Source organism: Euprymna scolopes, chromosome 1, assembly GCF_053919585.1.
Source record: "Euprymna scolopes isolate OS-2025 chromosome 1, ASM5391958v1, whole genome shotgun sequence".
Classification (NCBI taxonomy): domain Eukaryota; kingdom Metazoa; phylum Mollusca; class Cephalopoda; order Sepiida; family Sepiolidae; genus Euprymna; species Euprymna scolopes.
In genome coordinates this window covers 26,590,205-26,600,204 of record NC_136482.1, presented here as the reverse complement: position 1 = coordinate 26,600,204, position 10,000 = coordinate 26,590,205, and the positions used below count along the sequence as shown (strand labels likewise).

Here is a 10,000-nt window from a genome sequence, read left to right as displayed (position 1 = left end):
TCAATGCATTTTCCCCAGCGATGGGGGTGGTGGCTGTGCATGAGCGTCTGGAGCGCGCTTTGTCACTCACATCTCTGTCGCCACTCTGTAATCGACGAATCCATGTCCTAACTGTGCTTATATCAACTGCATCGACTTTGTAAACGTCCAACAGTGACCGGTGAATGTTAATCGGTTCAACGTTTTTCTGCAGTGGAGAATTCTACGATTCATCTCTATTGACACACACACGTCCATGCTTTCTTAGAGTTTCATACCGTCAATATCTGCAACAAAAAGATAAAAGTTTCAGGCCATGGATGCATGTCCAGTCATCACAACAATACAATTAACAATCTCCCCTAATCTATTTGGGCTTAATATAAAAAAAATAGGAGACATTACTTTTAGGAACTCCCCCCCCCCCCGTATTACTGAATGAGGAACTCATTTCTATGCAAAAATCAAGTTAAAGTCAAAATCAGCTAAAGCTGAGAAATGTTTCGTTATTAAAGTACATTTTTTTTTTCACCCCAAACAAGGCACATTGCCACTTTGGTGTAGGGGGCTACTATCAGGGACAACAACTACTGTGCTACTATGTTGGGATTTGGGCAGCAAGATATCGCTTCACGTTACACTTGAACTTCTGCATGTTAGTACAGTTAGGGAAGCAGGGACCTGGAATGGAATTCCAGAGTCTAGCGGTTCTGGGGAAGAAACTACTGGAGTAGAAAGATCTTTTACATCTAGGAATCTCTACTGTGTGGGGGTGGGATTTAGCTGCCTGTCGGGTTTGTCGAGGGTGTCTACGTCGTGGGGGCACAAGTGTTTGCAGTTCGTCAGAGCATTCATCATTAAAATACTTGTAGAACAGCCAGAGGGATGCAACGTTTCGTCGATGGGACAGAGACTGAAGCTTAGATGCCAGTTAAGGGCCTATCAGATTGGCGACTCTTTTTTAACCTTGTCAAGGAGCGAGAGACTAGCAGCAGATGCACCAGCCCAAATGTGACAACAATACTCCATACATGGGCGAATGGTGGCCTTATAGAGGTACAGGATACTTTCAGGTGTCAGTAGTTTTCTAGCACGGTAGAGAGAGCCTACCTTTTTCGCAGCGGCTCTGGCAATGTTTTCAATATAATTGTTCCAACTCATGTTTCCTGTGAACGTTAGACCAAGCAGTTTGAAAGATGTAGTCTCAGACAGAGAGTCACTGGCTATTGGTATTGGTGGCAGAGAAGGTTTCTTGTAATTATTGAAGGAAACCAGTCTTGGCAGCATTGAATGTGACCATCCATTTATGTTCCCATTCCACTACAGATTGGAGGTCATCCTCTAGTGTTTTTGCCATTTCTTTAGATATGTGTTTATTTGTTTTCATGCGGTGACCATTTTGTTCTGCTTCGCCTTATTCATATAATGGTAATACTTTTGAAACGTGCTTTCTTCAATTTTAAATGCATAACACTAACTCGATTTTAATTGGATTTGATTCCTTATATATACAGCATAATCGCGCTGACACTCTGATTCTCGTCAGATCACCGACGTTAAGCAACGTTGAGCCTAGTTAGTACCAGATGGGTTACTATTCGGGAATTCTAGGTGCTGTATGTGCTCTCTGCTCATCTCAGCATTTGTTTCCAGTCGTCCTGAACACACCCTTCATTTGTCACTGGTATTTAACAATGTTGACTTAGGAGAGGTGTGGGTGGAGATTGCGCACCTCCTGCCACAAAAATTTCACGCATAGGCACTCCTACGGTGGCTATTCATAGTCTGTCAAAGACTGTAGAAGCCTTTCTTTGTTTATAATAATATATAACGAAAAGAGAAACATAAAACCATTTTTAATGTATAAACAGATTTTTTCGCATCATTGCATGACCGTAATATTTATAAAAGATCTATATATTAATACAATAGCGTGTGTGTTATTTTCTGTGTCACACTTACATCCGGGTCGTTTAATAGTTATGTACTTCCATTTCTTGTCATAAATAATTTTACCAAGAATTCTTCATAAGTTTTGGTTTTGGTTTCGATTATGACTGAAGAAACTATATATATATATATATATATATATATATATATATATATATATATATATATATATATATATATATAAAAGGGATTAGAACAGTAGTCTATAGAATTTTTATTTTTCTTCCTTTGAAGATTGTAATGCTGGGGATGGGGCAGCCAAACCAGCTGCCAACATTGCCCCGCTTTTTTATTGAAACCAACCGAGACCTCTTTTTAGTATCCTCGCTGTTCCCTTAAGTGCAATTGTCTGAATCTCTTTTGCACTTGGTTCACCAGGAATATTAGTAAGGTAGAACCTCAGGTTCTTCTTCATAAGCCCTGTGGCACCTATGATAACTGGTATGATTGATATCTCCTTAAGATTCCAGTTTCTTTTCATATCATACATGAGACCTTGGTATTTGGTCTGTTTCTCTCTTTCAGCTCTGTTCAGACCGCCATCATTAGGAACACTCACTTCAATCAAGGTTGCAACTCTCTCTGACTTATTCCATATAACTATATCAGGTTTCACAGCAGCATTTTCAAGGTAGGTGGCTGTAGGGATTACATGGTCGTAATGTATGGTATATAAGTCATTTCCAACTGTTCTTTCAGGTTGATGTTCCCAGGACTTGCTGCTACACTGGATGTTTAATTTTTTACAGATGGTCCAGTAGAGGTACTTGCATACTCCATCATGTCTCGCTGTATAGTAGCCGTCCCCTAGAAGAACTTTGCAACTTGATATCAGATGACCAACACTTTCCAATTCTGTATGGCAGAACCTGCATTTATTGTCATTACTGATCCCTGCCATCTTCTTGAATGCATTGGTCATCAATCCCTGGTCTTGGGCAGCCATTATGACCCTTTCCTGATCGTGGTGGAGGGATCCTCTTTTGAGCCAGTCCAAAGAACCTTCTTTATCTATGTATTCCTGAGAAAGTTCCGCCAGAAAATACTTTGCACGCTGATGTTGTTCCCATTCTTTAAGGTTCATCTGTTGAAAGGTCTCGGTATATTTCTGCCGGCTCTTTCTTGCTATTTCTGTGGCACACTTGTTTGGTGTTTCGTCCTCATCTGAGAGACAACTCTGACTAAAATGCTTGGCCAGCTGGGTGACTGATGTTGTTCTGCTAGAACAGAGTGTATTTTAATGTGATAGTAAAAATCACTAATGTAATTAAAATACAAGTACTCGTTGTAATGCAGATATATAATAAGCTCAATAGGCAAATATCCTAGAGCTATTTTAATATTCAGTAAGATGATTGATAATTTATAATTAAAATAAAAATAAAAAATAAAAAATTAAAAATCGGTTTCATAAGAAGGAACAATTTATTGGCTTTGTTGTGTTCCTTCTTATGAAACCGATTTTTAATTTTAATTATGAATTATCAATCATCTTACTGTATATATATATATATATATATATATATATATATATATATATATATATATATATATATATATATATAAGTTTTTATATCAGTTTCGAGTCAAGATAATGCACCCAAGTCATATGGATATATATATTTTTTATTTTTGAAATCGCAACTTTATAATAATCGATAAAACATTAACTAATATGAAAATCTGCAAGAATTAATACGAAATCTGCAAGAATTAAAAGCATACTTTACAACCGGGCTTTGCCGGGCGTTCTTGCTAGCTTAGATAAATATTGCAGTTTTAACAAAAGAGCTAGAATAATATCAGAGCGTCTCCATTTACACTAAACATCTACAAAATGCCAACATCAATATATTACATATGAATGAGTCCCTTGTGGAATTTCCACAGGTCCCGCTAGTATCATTATATATACTAGCAGGATCCGTGGAAATTCCACGGTAGTTAAAATCTTTTAAAACACATCAGTAAGAAATTCCTTATTGTTATATTACAAAAATTAATGTATGGAAGCAAGTAAAACAAACAAAGAACTTTGGTTTAAACTTTTATTGAAGGTCAATGCGATCGTAACTGATGCTGTTGATATTGTCAGGAAGTGCTGGTGATGATTGAGGCGGTGACAGGGACGTCGATCAGCTGCTTGGAGTGAGAATAGTGGTCAGTCAGTAGGTTCTGGGGAGTTAGACTGTGAATTTTAAAAAACTCTGTGACATTGTTGACATCGATTTTGTGAAAGTTCTGATGACCCCAAGTTGTTTAATATTTCAGGACATTTTGGATTACACGTGTGAGTAATGAATAGGTCACAGAAAACTGCCATTGCATCTTGATAAAGCTGTTGTAGATTCCTAGGACTTCCTGTAAATGTAGATGGTAGAATAACTGGTACACCAGAATAACCATCTTCATTCCTTGATAAATGATCCATTAAGCCAGAATATTGAGCAGCTCTCAATAAACTTTGATAGCAGTATTGTAAGAATCATGCTGAAAGCCATTCTTAATATGGGGAGGGGGGTTAACTATTCTGAAACTACACTTAACAATGTAAAAAAATAAGGGGAAATATATGTATGAACAATAAATATTTCTTCAGTTAAATAAAATATTCTGTAAATCTTTTAATAAGGAATAAATATTTATTTAAACCATAATTATTGAAACAAAGTATTTTACTGCATAAAAAAACGGTTATGGGGAGAAAGGTTAACTATTTTGGGGTGCCCGGAAAACTCGTCTCGGGAAAACTCGACCCCGGAAAACTCGTCCCCTTTCGCTAGGTAGGAAAACTGGTCCCTTATTGAATAAATATCAATTGAAAACACATTTTATGATCATTCTTGAAGGAGATATTGTTTTTTTAAAATAGATTATAGCACCCCCATAATATTTAAAAAACATATTTTTACTTGTTTAATTTTTTTTTTTTAAAATAAAATCGATTTTCTAAGTGTCCGTTTTCTACCTAACTGACTAAGTTCTTAGTGGTTTCATTTATTTTAAAGCGTTTATGTTCATACAAAGTTAATTACAAATTTTTTTTTGTTCTTAATTTAACGATGTTTTTTGGAGTTATAAAAACAATAATAAAAAGCAAAACCAAAAAATTAAAAAACGGAGCGATTCTTCGTTACTTTTTGTTTTGGATTTTAATTATGATAGTTTTTTTTTGTTTTTTTTTTGTTATGTTTTGTTTATTTAAAATTATAATTTTATCAAGTATCAACATTTATTGTCGTCCTGTCAAATTTTGCAAAAATTAACTAATAAATTAAAAGCGAAATATTTTTTGGCGCGAGAGATGCCATGTGCTAACAATCTCTCGTTAACTCATTTTTAATTTTTTTAATTTTTACTTCAAAATTCTAAAATCAATCATTAAGAGAAAAAGTAATCACTAAATAAATTTATTAATCAATTTTATTGAAAACTCCGCTATCGTTTATCAAGAATCTTTTTAATTTCATTTTTTGTTGGTTGTTTTTCGGAGGGAGATATAGTTTTTACCCCCCCCCCCAAATTATATTTTAAAAATATTAAAATTTATTATTTTCTTTTTAAAACCAAATCTCCCTCAGTAATTTCTTTAATTTTCTATTGTTTAGCGATTACCAAGAAGATGTGATATACCGGACATTATTTCTCGATCTCACGTAACACTCGACATGTTTTTTGTTTGTTTTCTGTGGGTTTTTTTTCTTTACCGAATAAACGATTCCAAATAAATTAAATAACAAACAACAGTCGGCGAGGTAGAAAAATCGATTTTACCCTTTTATAAACAACAGTAAATAAGTAAATTCTTTTTATATTAATATAAAAAAAAATATGCGGTCTCGTTTATGAACATAATAAACGCTTGAAAATAAGTGAAGCCACTAAGAACTTGGCCAGTTAGATAGAAAACGGACACTTAGAAAAGCGATTTTATTTAAAAAAAAAAAAAAAAAAAAAAAAACCTAAACAAGTAAAAATATTTGTAAAAAATATTATGGGGGGCTATAGTCTATTTTAAAAAAACAATATCTCCTTCAAGAACGATCATAAAATGTGTTTTCAATCGATATTTATTCAATAAGGGACCAGTTTTCCTAAATTCCTATTTTGGACCTTCACCTAAATAGCGATTTAATGAAAAAAAATTTAATGGTCTTGTATCTTTTTTTAATAATTTGTTTTTAAAATAAGGAAAAAAAAATCTTTGATACCGCTATTGTAAGAATCATGCTGAAAGCCATTCTTAATATGGTTTAATATGGTTTTAACTATTCTGAAACTTCACCTAACAATATAATAAAAATAATGGAAAAATTCTTTTGTTAAATAAAATATACTGAAAATCTTTAAATAGGAAATAAATATTTGGGTTTGTATTACTATACACATAGATTCGAAAAAGTTGTCAAAAAACAAATATATAACAAATAAATGTTATCAAAGGCAAGATAAGTTACTTTTCTACCTAACTGGATATATTTTTCTTGTTTTTATTCAATGTAACATGTTTATTCAGCTCGAAAATCATACAGTGTTTACCGATGCATTGGAACATTCAAGATGGAGTCTGATTCTTTCTTTAACACGGTAAGTTTGGGAAAAGATGTTATAAATAAAAAACCGGATAAAATACTGTTAAAAACTCGCTCAATACATGTTACTGTGACATAAGTTGACATATATTCGGCGGGTTTTTATTAGTATTTTGCATAGTTTTTATTTATAACACCTTTTTCCAAACTTACGGTGTTAAAGAGGGTGTGAGACGCCATCTTGAATTTTCGAATACATCGGTAAACACTGTATGTTTTTCGAGCTGAATAAACATGTTACATTGAATAAAAACACAAAAAATATATCCAGTTTGGTAGAAAAGTAACTTATCTTGCCTTTGATAACATTTATTTGTTATATATTTGTTTTTTGACAACTTTTTCGAATCTATGTGTACAGTAATACAAACCCAAATATCTATTTAAATAAATTAAATCGTAAGTAATGAAACAAATATTTAAAAAAATTGTTGTGTTCATTCTTTATAGTATTTAAATATGTATGCCCTGTCGGTGGGCATTAGAAGATGATGAATGCCTGTAAAAGAAGCAAAATAAAACAGACAAAACATAAGTAATAACTATGTAAACAACGTGAAGCTCTGTATAAATGTTACAAAATTACTCGATTCAGCATTAAATAACACGAAAAAGGATTGATATGCTGTAAAACAAAAACAAAACAGAACAAGACGTAAAATGTTTTGACTCTGTGTTACTCAGTGTATTTGCCAATGGTGACTGGTGATTTATTCTTGACTTTTGTAACATTTATTTCTAAACATATATTTTTTTTATGTAAGGCTCACTCAAAAGTAAATAAAAATAATAAAAAAGATAAAATGGCACAATAAAAAAAAACGAACTCGTAGCGTTAAATGTAAAAAATATATTTATTATTGAATAAAAAAAACATAAGCGTTCCAGAAGACATCGTTAAAAATGTAAGTAAAATACTATAAAGATTGAACAATAAAGGGAGATAATTCACATTAATTTATGTTTGCGATGATGATGACGCGTTTCATTAATTAATGTTTGCGATGATGATGACGTGACACCGTACGTACAAGCAAATTAATATATAGATTATTACGCTTATCGCCCCGACCGTTATCATGCTGGGCATCTCTAAAAAAGGAAAGTGGAATATTCCAAATAAAACTTGTCACCCCCCCCCTCTTTAAAAAATATTGGTGTCGCTGTTGAGGCAAAGCTAATGAAAATGTTTCGTCTTTCTTGGCCTTTTGGCTAAGATCAAAGTGTAGTATCTGTTCTTCAGGTGCTACATTTCAATTTCTTTTCTCTCAGTGGAAGAGAAATCCTTTACGACTAAGACAATTTTTTCTCCACGTTAAAAAAAACGACCCTGGTGTTTAAATCTGTTCCGTGGGGAGGCATTGTGAATAGGTACTATGTTTAATGTAACAAAGTTTTTATATTAAAAAAGTAACTGGAAAAAGTTATTTCTGATTTTATTACAAAATGCCCTGGAAAAGTCACTTCTGATTAATTATAAAATGCCCTGGAAAATGTCCGTTCTGACTTGTTTTGTTTACTTGCCTGCCACAAGGGCGGAATTGGACATGAGGTCGGTTAAAAATTTAGGGGGAAACCAGCTCCCCAAAAGGGGCTCTCTGGTCAATAACAACAACAACAAAAAAATTATATCAGTAATGAAGGATTTCTCCTCCATTAACCAAGACAAAAAAAAAGGAGGGATTTAAGTCACTGGAATGCTGAAACTGATACTACACTCAGAAATTCATGTTGAAGCAATGGTTACCTAATCCCTAACCGTGTTAATGTTTTTTTGTATTACTTTCGAAAAGCTGCTGAAACAGTTTATGATACATTACTTTATTGTATATTTTTAACAGCGGGGTGGGGGATATTAAATCAGTCCCGAAAATAATAAGCCCAGGCAATTTTTCAAAGCTATTATTTTATTAAGAGGAGGCGATAATGTGGGTATAAATTATGAAAAATGATTGTCGAAATTAGTAACATACCCAAGAATTATGAAAAATGATGAAAGGGAGGTTAATCGATTAGTGTGTTTTTAATGAAATAATCAGCCCAGAAAATGTATCAAAGTTATTATTTTAGTAATGTTGGGCGACAACGTTGGTTTAAATTATAAAAAAATATTGTCAAAATTAGTAACATATCCAAGAATTACGAAAAATGATGAAATATGAGTTGATTTATGTGTGTGTTTGTAATGAAATAATCAGCCTAGAAAATATATCAAAGTTATTATTTTAGTAAGGTGTGCGATATGGTGAGTTTAAATGATGAAAAATTATTGTCAAAATTAGTACTATATCCAAGAATTATTAAAAATTATGAAATGTGAGTTAATTAATTGTTGTGTTTTTTTATAAAATAATCAGCCGATACAATATATCAAATTTAATATTTTAGTAAAGGGAGAGGCGATAATGTGGGTTAAAATTATGCAAAATTATTGTCGAACATAGTAACATATTCAATAATTATGAAAAATGATAAAATGTGAGTTAATTGACCGGTGTGTTTGTAATGAAATAATCAGCTCATGAAATACATCAAAGTTATTATTTTAGTAAGGGGGCAGTACAGTTTTAATAATAAAAAAAAAAAAACTAGAATATGATTGTGCCTTCATTCATGCTGAATAGAACGCTCACAGCATGCCCAGCAATAATATATTACATAGGAAAAATGCTGCTGCGGAATTTCCACAGATCCCGCTAGTAATAATAAATACGAAATCTGCATTAATGAAAATATATTTACGTGTATTTTACGACCGGGCAATGCCGGGCTGTCTGCTTGTAATCTCTAAACACACACTAAGAAAAAGAGTGAGATAAAGAACATGTGCGAGAAAAGTTTGGAGAAACCAAGAGAGAGAAATAAAGAGAGAGTGAGAAAGAGGAGGAGAGAGATTCTATGAATTCTTATTTGGTTTCCCGTCCGTGTGAGTGCGCATGCGCGTCTATCAATGTGGGCGTGGTTACATCGGTGTACACGAATTACGTGTTGTTTTGGGGTGTGTCCAGTTCGATCTGACTTTTTTCGCAGACTATTTGTCACAGAAATAAATCGCGTCAGAAATAGTCTTCGTTCTTTTAGAACATTTTGTTTTTTATCTTTTCCTTTTCGATTTGTGCAGGTTAATGTGAGCCTCTCTCTCTCTTCACTTCTTCGACTATTTCTTGTCATTCGGCCTCTAAAAAGATGTGGGCGTTTCTTTATTATAACCAATCAAAATTCTCCAATTCAATCGCGTCAAATTAATCACGCCCAGCTAATATTAGCTCTACAAATCTTCTGTTATCTCTAGAAAACTAAACATTTCTCTCTCTCACTATCTATATTTGTCTCTCTCCTGATTCATTATCTATCTATCTATCTATCTATCTATCTATCTATCTATCTATCTATCTACGTATATGCCTAGTCTTTTTAAGACTAAGGGAGTTATACATTGAGTGGCTTCACGCTTATTTTCCGAAAATAACAAATAAATA

At 33.1% G+C, this 10,000-nt stretch overlaps 1 long non-coding RNA gene and 1 pseudogene across 1 annotated transcript in view; both read left to right on the top strand.

The window, feature by feature from the left end:
- The window catches only part of LOC145283335 (uncharacterized), a 33,015-nt gene that overhangs the window by 10,428 nt on the left and 12,587 nt on the right, over positions 1 to 10,000 (top strand). The gene's annotated exons all lie outside the window — the stretch shown is intronic.
- On the top strand, positions 7,714 to 7,855 carry LOC145284412 (U2 spliceosomal RNA; annotated as a pseudogene).